The sequence below is a fragment of the Bos indicus x Bos taurus genome, chromosome 4, assembly GCF_003369695.1.
Source record: "Bos indicus x Bos taurus breed Angus x Brahman F1 hybrid chromosome 4, Bos_hybrid_MaternalHap_v2.0, whole genome shotgun sequence".
NCBI classification, from domain to species: Eukaryota; Metazoa; Chordata; class Mammalia; order Artiodactyla; family Bovidae; genus Bos; species Bos indicus x Bos taurus.
In genome coordinates this window covers 35,736,157-35,746,587 of record NC_040079.1, presented here as the reverse complement: position 1 = coordinate 35,746,587, position 10,431 = coordinate 35,736,157, and the positions used below count along the sequence as shown (strand labels likewise).

The 10,431-nt window shown below is 38.5% G+C and overlaps 1 pseudogene; it reads left to right on the top strand.

Annotated features, from left to right (window-relative positions):
* The first annotated feature begins 7,405 nt into the window (after positions 1-7,405).
* On the top strand, positions 7,406-8,050 carry LOC113891868 (annotated as a pseudogene).
* The last annotated feature ends 2,381 nt before the right edge of the window (positions 8,051-10,431 follow it).

Below are 10,431 nucleotides of genomic sequence, written 5' to 3'. Positions count from 1 at the left end.
GACCTGTAGGAATCGCTAACAAGCTCTTACTGTCTCCATTGCCATATCATTTTTAGAAAGACCACTTTGTTGCATCCCTGGGAAATGCACTGTACATAGATACCTCTGTTTTATGTTTCTTTTCTAATTTGTCTCAGCATAGCCTGAACTATTGAAGTGTTTTGGCCTTTATCTGGTAGAAATAGAAAAGTCAAGAAGCTCTGTTTGTTTCATATTTGGTTTTATGAAGTTTTCTAGTGAAAAGTTAAGGCTATTTACAGCTGTTATACTATACACCTATTGTAGCTATTTATGGTTAATCTAGAGATTTTAACAAGTGGGTTATTTTGTATTTATAATATATCATAATTGTATGTAAACTATCAGTTCAGTTCAGTTCAGTCACTCAGTCTTGTCCGATTCTTTGCAACCCCATGAACCGCAGCACGCCAGGCCTCCCTGTCCATCACCAACTCCTGGAGTTCACTCAAACTCATGTCCATCGAGTTGATGATACCATCCAGCCATCTCATCCTCTGTCGTCCCCTCCTCCTCCTGCCCCCAATCCCTCCCAGCATCACAGTCTTTTCCAATGAGTCAACTCTTTGCATGAGGTAGCCAAAGTACTAGAGTTTCAGCTTTAGCATCATTCCTTCCAAAGAACATCCAGGACTTATCTCCTTCAGAATGGACTGGTTGAATCTCCTTGCAGTCCAAGGGACTCTCAAGAGTCTTCTCCAGCACCACAGTTCAAAAGCATCAATTCTTCGGTGCTCAGCTTTCTTCACAGTCCAACTCTCACATCAATACATGACTACTGGAAAAACCATAGCTTTGACTAGACAGATCTTTGTTGGCAAAGTAATGTCTCTGCTTTTGAATACACTGTCTAGGTTGGTCATAACTTTCCTTCCAAGGAGCAAGCATCTTTTAATTTCATGGCTGCAATCACCATCTGCAGTGAATTTGGAGCCCAAAAAATAAAGTCTGACACTGTTTCCACTGTTTCCCCATCTATTTCCCATGAAGTGATGGGACCAGATGATATGATCTTCATTTTCTAAATGTTGAGCTTTAAGCTAACTTTTTCACTCTCCTCTTTTACTTTCATCAAGAGGCTTTTTAGTTTCTCTTCACTTTCTGCCATAAGAGTGATGTCATCTGCATATCTGAGGTTATTGATACTTCTCCCGGCAATCTTGGTTCTAGCTTGTGCTTCTTCCAGCCCAGCATTTCTCATGATGTACTCTGCATAGAAGTTAAATAAGCAGGGTGACAATATACAGCCTTTCCATACTCCTTTTCCTATTTGGAACCAGTCTGTTGTTCCATGTCCAGTTCTAACTGTTGCTTCCTGACCTGCATATAGGTTTTTCAAGAGGCCAGTCAGGTGGTCTGGTATTCCCATCTCTTTCAGAATTTTCCACAGTTTATTGTGATCCACACAGTCAAAGGCTTTGGCATAGTCAATAAAGCAGAAATAGATGCTTTTCTGGAACTCTCTTGCTTTTTCGATGATCCAGCAGATGTTGGCAATTTGATCTCTGGTTCCTCTGCCTTTTCTAAAACCAGGTTGAACAGCAGGTATATCTCTGTTATTTCTATAACTTTTCTATTTCTTTTTAAACTCTTGGATAAAAAGTTAAATGTGATACCAAATTGATGAATTTTTTAAAGTTAAAAATAATAGAGGTTTCTATATCAGAATATAAAGACATTTTAAGGAAGTGACCAGACAAAATTTTATAGCCTTAAAAATTTTTGTCAAAAAAATTAAAAATATAAATGAATGAAATGTCAGCACGAAAAAAAAGATGGACAAAGAAAAACAAGTGGAATGAAATGAGAAAAGAGTTGACAAAATTCAATGAAGTAGAGACTGGGAAATAGCTAATATATAAATACTGAAAATTATATTTTTGGGAAAATTCACAAAAAAGACAAATTACCATATAACTTAAGGGAAAAATAAACCATAAATAATAAAAATAATAAAGGAAAAAGGGCACACATGTAGTCACTAAAATGGAATAACTTTTGTACATTTATTTCTGCAAAGAAAACCATGTCATCTGCAAAGACAACTTTAAGTTTTCCTTTCTAATTTGAATGCATTAATACCAAAAACCTTTTTAAATCAGTGTACAGGGAGAGTTTCATCAATTTGATAAAATATCTACAAAAACTCTTACAGCTAATATAATTCTTAAGGGTGAGAAACTTGAAACTTTCCCACAAAGACCAGGTACAAGACAAATATGTCCACCTTACCACTACTTTTCCACATATGGAAGTTCTAGGCAATGCAATAAGAAAAGGAATTAAACTGTATTAAAATTATAAAGGAAAACTTAAAACTGTCTTTGTAGGTGATACGGTTTTCTTTGCAGAAATTCTGAAAAAAAAGAAAAAAAAACCTAATCAAAAAAGAAAAGACCTTCTGAATTATAGTAAGGTTTTGGTATACCAGATTAACATACAGAACTGTAAATGAAAAACTGGAATTTGAAATTAAAACTGTTTACCATAGTACACACAAAAAAATGGGCTTCCCTGATGGCTCAGCAGGTAAAGAATCCACCTGCAATGCTGGAGACACAGAATTTATGGTTCAAACCCTGGGTCAGGAAGATCCTCAGAATGAGGAAAATGGCAACCCACTCCGTTATTCTTGCCTGAAAAATCCACTGGACAGAGGAGCCTGGTGGGCTACAATCCACAGGATCACAAAGAGTCAGACACGACTGAGCCACTAAGCACAAGCACACATAAAATGATATCCATGGGAATAAATCTGACAAAACGTGTATGATTTATAATGGGAAAATCAAGAAATTCTGATGAAGGAAATCAAAGAACAAAATAGAGATATGGTCCATATTCATATACATGAAAACTTAATGTCAAAATGTCAGTTCTTTGCAATGTGATCTATAGATTCAATTCAATTACAGTTATCCCAGCATAAAGTGATAGTATATGATGATTTAGCACTTTCATTTCAGTTCAGTTCAGTCACTCAGACTTGTCCGACTCTTTGCAACCCCATGAATTGCAGCACGCCAGGCCTCCCTGTCCATCACCAACTCCTGGAGTTCACTCAGACTCACGTCCATCGAGTCGGTGATGCCATCCAGCCATCTCATCCTCTGTCGTCCCCTTCTCCTCCTGCCCCCAATCCCTCCCAGCATCAGAGACTTTTCCAATGAGTCAACTCTTCTCATGAGGTGGCCAAAGTACTGGAGTTTCAGCTTTAGCATCATTCCTTCCAAAGAACACCCAGGACTGATCTCCTTCAGAATGGACTGGTTGCATCTCCTTGCAGTCCAAGGGACTCTCAAGAGTCTTCTCCAACACCACAGTTCAAAAGCATCAATTCTTCGGTGCTCAGCTTTCTTCACAGTCCAACTTTCACATCCATACATGACTACTGGAAAAACCATAGCCTTGACTAGACGGACCTTTGCTGGCAAAGTAATGTCTCTGCTTTTGAATATGGTATCTAGGTTGGTCATAACTTTCCTTCCAAGGAGTAAACACAAGAGAAGACTGTGTACATGGACCATCTCCAGATGGTCAACATGAAAATCAGATTGATTATATTCTTTGCAGCCAAAGATGGAGAAGCTCTATACAGTCAGCAAAAATAAGACTGGGAGCTGACCGTGGCTCAGATCATGAACTCCTTATTGCCAAATTCAGACTTAAATTGAAGAAAGTAGGGAAAACCACTAGACCATTCAGGTATGACCTAAATCAAATCCCTTATGATTATACAGTGGAAGTGAGAAATAGATTTAAGGGCCTAGATCTGACAGATGGCCTGATGAACTATGGACTAAGGTACGTGACATTGTACAGGAGACAGGGATCAAGACCATCCCCATGCAAAAGAAATGCAAAAAAGCAAAATGGCTGTCTGGGGAGGCCTTACAAATAGCTGTGAAAAGAAGAGAAGCAAAAAGCAAAGGAGAAAAGGAAAGATATAAGCATCTGAATGCAGAGTTCCAAGTTAAGAAAGCCTTCCTCAGCAGTCAATGCAAAGAAATAGAGGAAAACAACAGAATGGGAAAGACTAGAGACCTCTTCAAGAAAATTAGAGATATCAAGGGAACAGTTCATGCAAAGATGGTCTCGATAAAGGACAGAAATGGTATGGACCTAACAGAAGCAGAAGATATTACGAATACAATTCGTAAGAATACACAGAAGAACTGTGCAAAAAAGATCTTCATGACCAATATAATCACGATGGTTTTTTAGCACTTTAAAGTTTGTAAATTTTATTTACTATATACTATAGAATGACATCATTGAGGGATGTCTTATGAATCTTGCTGCGTAATTGCATCTTGTTTTGCTGAAATGCTGCATAGTTAGTAAATCCTTCTTGTAAGGAATATGTATACAAATTTCGTTGCAGTATTTCCTAAATTAGAGGTGTTTTTTTTTTTTTAATTTAGAACTTTTAGTAAAATAATATCTCAAAATTGTTAATTTCATTTATTACAATATTGATGAGCATCGATACTCTTTACTTTCATTTTCTTTGATACAATTATTTTTAAAATTTTATAATTATAGGTAAGCAAATTAGATGCCTAATTTCATTCATTTAAACTCAGTTGCATTTTTATAGACAAATGAATTATTAAAACAAAGATTATTCATAAAAATGATCTTTAATACTATTAATATTTTAAATGCATTTAATTGTATTCCTTGTACATTTGTTGAGATTTTACCTCTTAGTTTTAGAACATAAAAATGTTTCTTGTCTTATCAAAGGGATGTATGTCACTTTGGGATCATATACTTTACAGAATATGACACTTTAATGAGTATGACACAAGCCCTTACAAGACTGATTTTTAACAGATCAAGTTTAATAACAGAGACAGGTGCCATATGGTAAGGCTCCCTAGGAGAAATTAAAGTATACTGCTACTTTTATGATAATGATTTCTCATGCTCATTATTGTATGAAAGAAGAGAACATGAGAAATCATTATGAGCAAAGAAAAAAGCATGTTAGAGAACACTGGTAGACTTAATGAAACCTATAGTCTTCCACTTATCTAATTTAAGAATTTGTGGAAGGCTATGGCTAGAATATAGTAAAATAATATGCAATGTAAAGATCCTCTTGAACTTATACCTCTAGTGTTTCCAGCTCATTAATACTAGAATTATTTTATAATACAGAAGACCTTTGTCTGGCTTTCAATAACATTCAGTTCAATTCAGTCACTCAGTTGTGTCCGATTCTTTGCAACCCCATGAATGGCAGCACACCAGGCCTGCCTGTCCATCACCAACTCTCGGAGTCCACCCAAACCATGTCCACTGAGTCAGTGATGCCATCTAACCGTCTCATCCTCTGTCATCCCCTTCTCCTCCTGCCCTCAATCTTTCCCAGCATCAGGGTGTTTTCAAATGAGTCAGCTCTTAGCATCAGGTAGCCAAAATATTGAAGTTTCAGCTTCAGCATCAGTCCTCCCAATGAACACCCAGGACTGATCTCCTTTAGGATGGACTGGTTGGCTCTCCTTGCAGTCCAAGGGACTCACAAGAGTCTTCTCCAACACCACAGTTCAAAAGCATCAATTCTTCGGTGCTCAGTTTTCTTTATAGTCCAACTCTCACATCCATACATGACCACTGGAAAAACCATAGACTTGACTAGATGGACCTTTGTGGATAAAGTAATGTCTCTGCTTTTTAATATGCTGTCTCAGTTGGTTCTAACTTTCCTTCCGAGGAGTAAGCATCTTTTAATTTCATGGCTGCAATCACCATCTGCAGTGAGTTTGGAGCACAGAAAAATAAAGTCTGACGCGGTTTCTCCATCTATTTGCCATGAAGTGATGGGATTGAATGCCTTGATCTTAGTTTTCTGAATGTTGAGCTTTAAGCCAACTTTTTCACTCTCCTCTTTCACTTTCATCAAGAGGCTCTTTAGTTCTTCTTCACTTTCATAAGGGTGGTATCATCTGCATATCTGAGGTTATTGATATTTCTCCCAGCAATCTTGATTCCAGCTTGTGCTTCCTCCAGCCCAGCATTTCTCATGATGTACTCTGCGTATAGGTTAAATAAGCAGGGTGACAATATACAGCCTTGACGTACTCCTTTCCTATTTGGAACCAGTCTGTTGTTCCATGTCCAGTTCTTACTGTTGCTTCCTGACCTGCATATAGGTTTCTCAAGAGGCAGGTCAAGTGGACTGGTATTCCCATCTCTCTCAGAATTGTCCACAGTTTATTGTGATCCACACAGTTAAAGGCTTTGGCATAGTCAATAAAGCAGAAGCAGATATTTTTCTGGAACTCTCTTGCTTTTTCGATGATCCAGCAGATGTTGGCAATTTGATCTCTGGTTCCTCTGCCTTTTCTAAAACCAGCTTGAACATCTGGATGTTCACGGTTCACATATTGCTGAAGCCTGGCTTAGAGAATTTTAAGCATCATTTTACTAGTGTGTGAAATGAGTGCAGTTGTGCGGTAGTTTGAGCATTCTTTGGCATTGTCTTTCTTCTGGATTGGAATGAAAACTGACCTTTTCCAGCCCTTTGGCCACTGCTGAGTTTTCCAAATTTGCTGGCATATTGAGTGAAGCACTTTCACAGCATCATCTTTCAGGATTTGAAATAGCTCAACTGGAATTCCATCATGTCCACTAGTTTTGTTTGTAGTGATGGTTCCTAAGGCCCACTTGACTTCACATTCCAGGATTCAATAACATTGCCTGTCTCAATTGATATGAATCTCTTCCTCAGCCCTTCTTCTACCAGACTGTGTATCAAAACACTCCAACTGCTACTGCTAAGTCACTTCAGTCGTGTCCGACTCTGTGTGACCACATAGATGGCAGCCCACCAGGGTCCCCGTCCCTGGGATTCTCCAAGCAAGAACACTGGAGTGGGGTGCCATTTCCTTCTCCAGTGCATGAAAGTGAAAAGTGAAAGTGAAGTCGCTCAGTCATGTCCAACCCTCAGGGACCGCATGGACTGCAGCCCACCAGGCTTCACCATCCATGGGAGTTTCCAGGCAAGAGTACTGGAGTGGGATGCCATTGCCTTCTCCAAAACACTCCAAACCTCCCTTCATTATCTAATAGGTAATATCTCAAGTCTATGCGCTTTGCAGATTCTTCTTAGAATGTCTTTCCCATCTGGATTAGTTTTCCATCGCTGCCCTGACCAATGACTGCAAATTTGGTGACTTAATACAAATTATTGTTTATCATTCTGGAGAAGTTTAAAATGGTTCAGAAGGGCTGTGTTGCACTGGCATACCCTGAGAGTGCTGCTTCAGAATGGTCCTTCCTTTTTTCAATCTTTTGCCAAAAGAATATCCTTCTCTTCACCCCACATCTTGGACATGAGCTTCTTGCCTGAGGGCTGAAAAGACTAACTAGATTAGTAATGAAAAACTAAGCACCAACAAAATTGTCCCAACATGCCAGTCTATTATTTCAAAGGTGTGAATTCTGGAAGGAAAATGGGTCAAGCTTGAAGAAACTGTCCATGGGTCTTACTGCTAAAATTAGAACTTGGGAAAGTTGAAGCATGTACCTGGGAAGGATAGTCAGCTGATCATGTGGCAGTTATCCCAGTGCTGCAAAGAACTGTTCATTAAGGACATACCATGGTGAAGCATCTATGACTGCCAGTGGGAGGCTAAGGCCTAGAATTCCCCACAGATCTCATAGCTGATAATGAAAGTCCAGAAGCACCTGCACTTTGAGAGCTTAAGGAAGAAACTGACAATAAAAGGTGATACTGACTATTCTCCAGCTGTAGGTATAGATCCAAGGTTGTCAATGGTACTATATACATTGTGACAATAACTATTAATGGGAAGGATGCTGAAAATGTAAAACTTAATCCAAAGCCAGGGAATGGAGAATTTGTGGAAGTAAATATTTTGCCAAAAAATAACCTCTTGAAGAGACCTGATGCTAAAGTGACTGAAAAACATGTGACAGTGAATGTCACCGTCTTTCCTATGCTCTGGAGCTGAAACATGTAAACATGAAGCTGTTTGAAGTTCCCTTCCTGAAATTTTAAGTGCAAAGGGCAGTTTTTCTATATGAGTTTTTGTATATATATGCTTTTGTATATGAGACCAACAGGCCTCATTTATTCAGACTTTGAATTCAGCTTAGTTTAATGTTGGTTTGATATAATTTTCCATAAAATAAAAGCAACACAGAATGCAAAAAAAAAAAAGAAAGAAAAAAAAAATCCAAAGATCCTCAAGTAGAGTGGTAGCTGAAGCAATGACAGAACATAAATATTAGTCCCTGAGAAGACGCCAAAATAATGAGATCATGTTTGAGAAATTATTTGTTGAATCTGGTTCAATGCTAAGCTAGCACTGAAAACACAGAAAGAATGGGAAGGATGTTGGCTGTTAGTAGACAAGGAAGTGTATGCTTCTGGAGTGAAAAAGAAGGGACTGACAGATACTTGAGTCATTTAGAATTTCTGCCTAAAATAAAGTTGATAAAGAACAAGAACAGGGCTATATCTTCAGCTTCAGTGTAGGAAAGGTACCCAGAAATCTGGTCATAGAGAGAGAGACATTCTACAGGTTGAGAGAATGAAAGAGGTCACTAACATCTTCCAGGGTTATACAAGAGTAAACACATATTCCAAACATTGGCTTATGTATGAATGCTGGCAAAGCATTGATTGTCCTTGTTATAAGCAATGATCTAATAGAACATTTACCTGTAGCAGGAAGCCTTGAAGACAATTTAGACTTTTTTGAGAAAGACATCTTAATTCATGCAGCACTACTTGTGAATGACATATAAAACCTTTTTATATTAATGTGTTTATCCAACACAGTATCCCAGCCTATCAACCTTAGATAATGATTGACCATCGGATTCTAGTTTTGAACAATTAAATTTTACCTTCTAGGCACATTCATACTGTTCATACTGTCCATGGGGTTCTCAAGGCAAGAATACTGAAGTGGTTTGCCATTCCCTTCTCCAGTGGACCACATTCAGTCAGACCTCTCCACCATGACCCGTCCATCTTGGGTGGCCCCACACAGCATGGCTTACTTTCATTGAGTTAGACAAGTCTGTGGTCTATGTGATCAGACTGGCTAGTTTTCTGTGATTATGGTTTCAGTGTGTCTGCCCTCTGATGCCCTATCGCAACACCTAAAGTCTTACTAGGTTTGAACAGTATGAAAAGGCAAAACGATAGGATACTGAAAGAGGAACTTCCCAGGTTGGTAAGTGCCCAATATGCTACTGGAGACCAGTTGAGAAATAACTCCAGAAAGAATGAAGGGATGAAGCCAAAGCAAAAACAATACCCAGTTGTAGATATGACTGGTGATAGAAGCAAAGTCCAATGCTGTAAAGAGCAATATTGCATAGGAAACTGGAATGTTAGGTCCATGAATCAAGGCAAATTGGAAGTGGTCAAACAGGAGATGGCAAGAGTGAACATTGACATTCTAGGAATCAGCAAATTAAAATGGACTGGAATGGGTGAATTTAACTCAAATGACCATTATATCTACTACAGTGGGCAGGAATCCCTTAGAAGAAATGGAGTAGCCATAACGGTCAACAATAGAGTCTGAAATGCAGTACTTGGATGCAATCTCAAAAACAACAGAATGATCTTTGTTCGTTTCCAAGGCAAGCCATTCAATATCACGGTAATCCAAGCCTATGCCCCAACAAATAATGCTGAAGAAGCTGAAGTTGAACGGTTCTATGAATACCTACAAGACCTTTTAGACCTAACACCCAAAAAAGATGTCCTTTTCATTACAGAGGACTGGAATGAAAAAGTAGGAAGTCAAGAAATACCTGGGGTAACAGGCAAATTTGGCCTTGGAGTATAGAATGACGCAGGGCAAAGGCTAATAGAGTTTTGCCAAGAGAACACACTGGTCATAGCAAACACCCTCTTGCAACAACACAAGAGAATACTCTACACATGGACATCACCAGATGGTCAACAACAAAATCAGATTGATTATATTCTTTGCAGCCAAGGATGGAGAAGCTCTATACAGTCAGCAAAAGCAAGACCAGGAGCTGACTGTGGCTCAGATCAGTCCTTATGAACTCCTTATTGCCAAATTTAGACTTAAATTGAAGAAAGTAGGGAAAACCACTAGACCATTCAGGTATGACCTAAATCAAATCCCTTATGATTATACAGTGGAAGTGAGAAATAGATTTAAGGGCCTAGATCTGATAGACAGAATGCCTGATGAACTATGGATGGAGGTTTGTGACATTGTACAGGAGACAGGGATCAAGACCATCCCCAAGAAAAAGAAATACAAAAAAGTAAAATGGCTGTCTTACAAATAGCTGTGAAAAGAAGAGAAGTGAAAAGCAAAGGAGAAAAGAAAAGATATACCCATTTGAATGCAGAGTTCCAAAGAATAGCAAGGAGAGATAAGA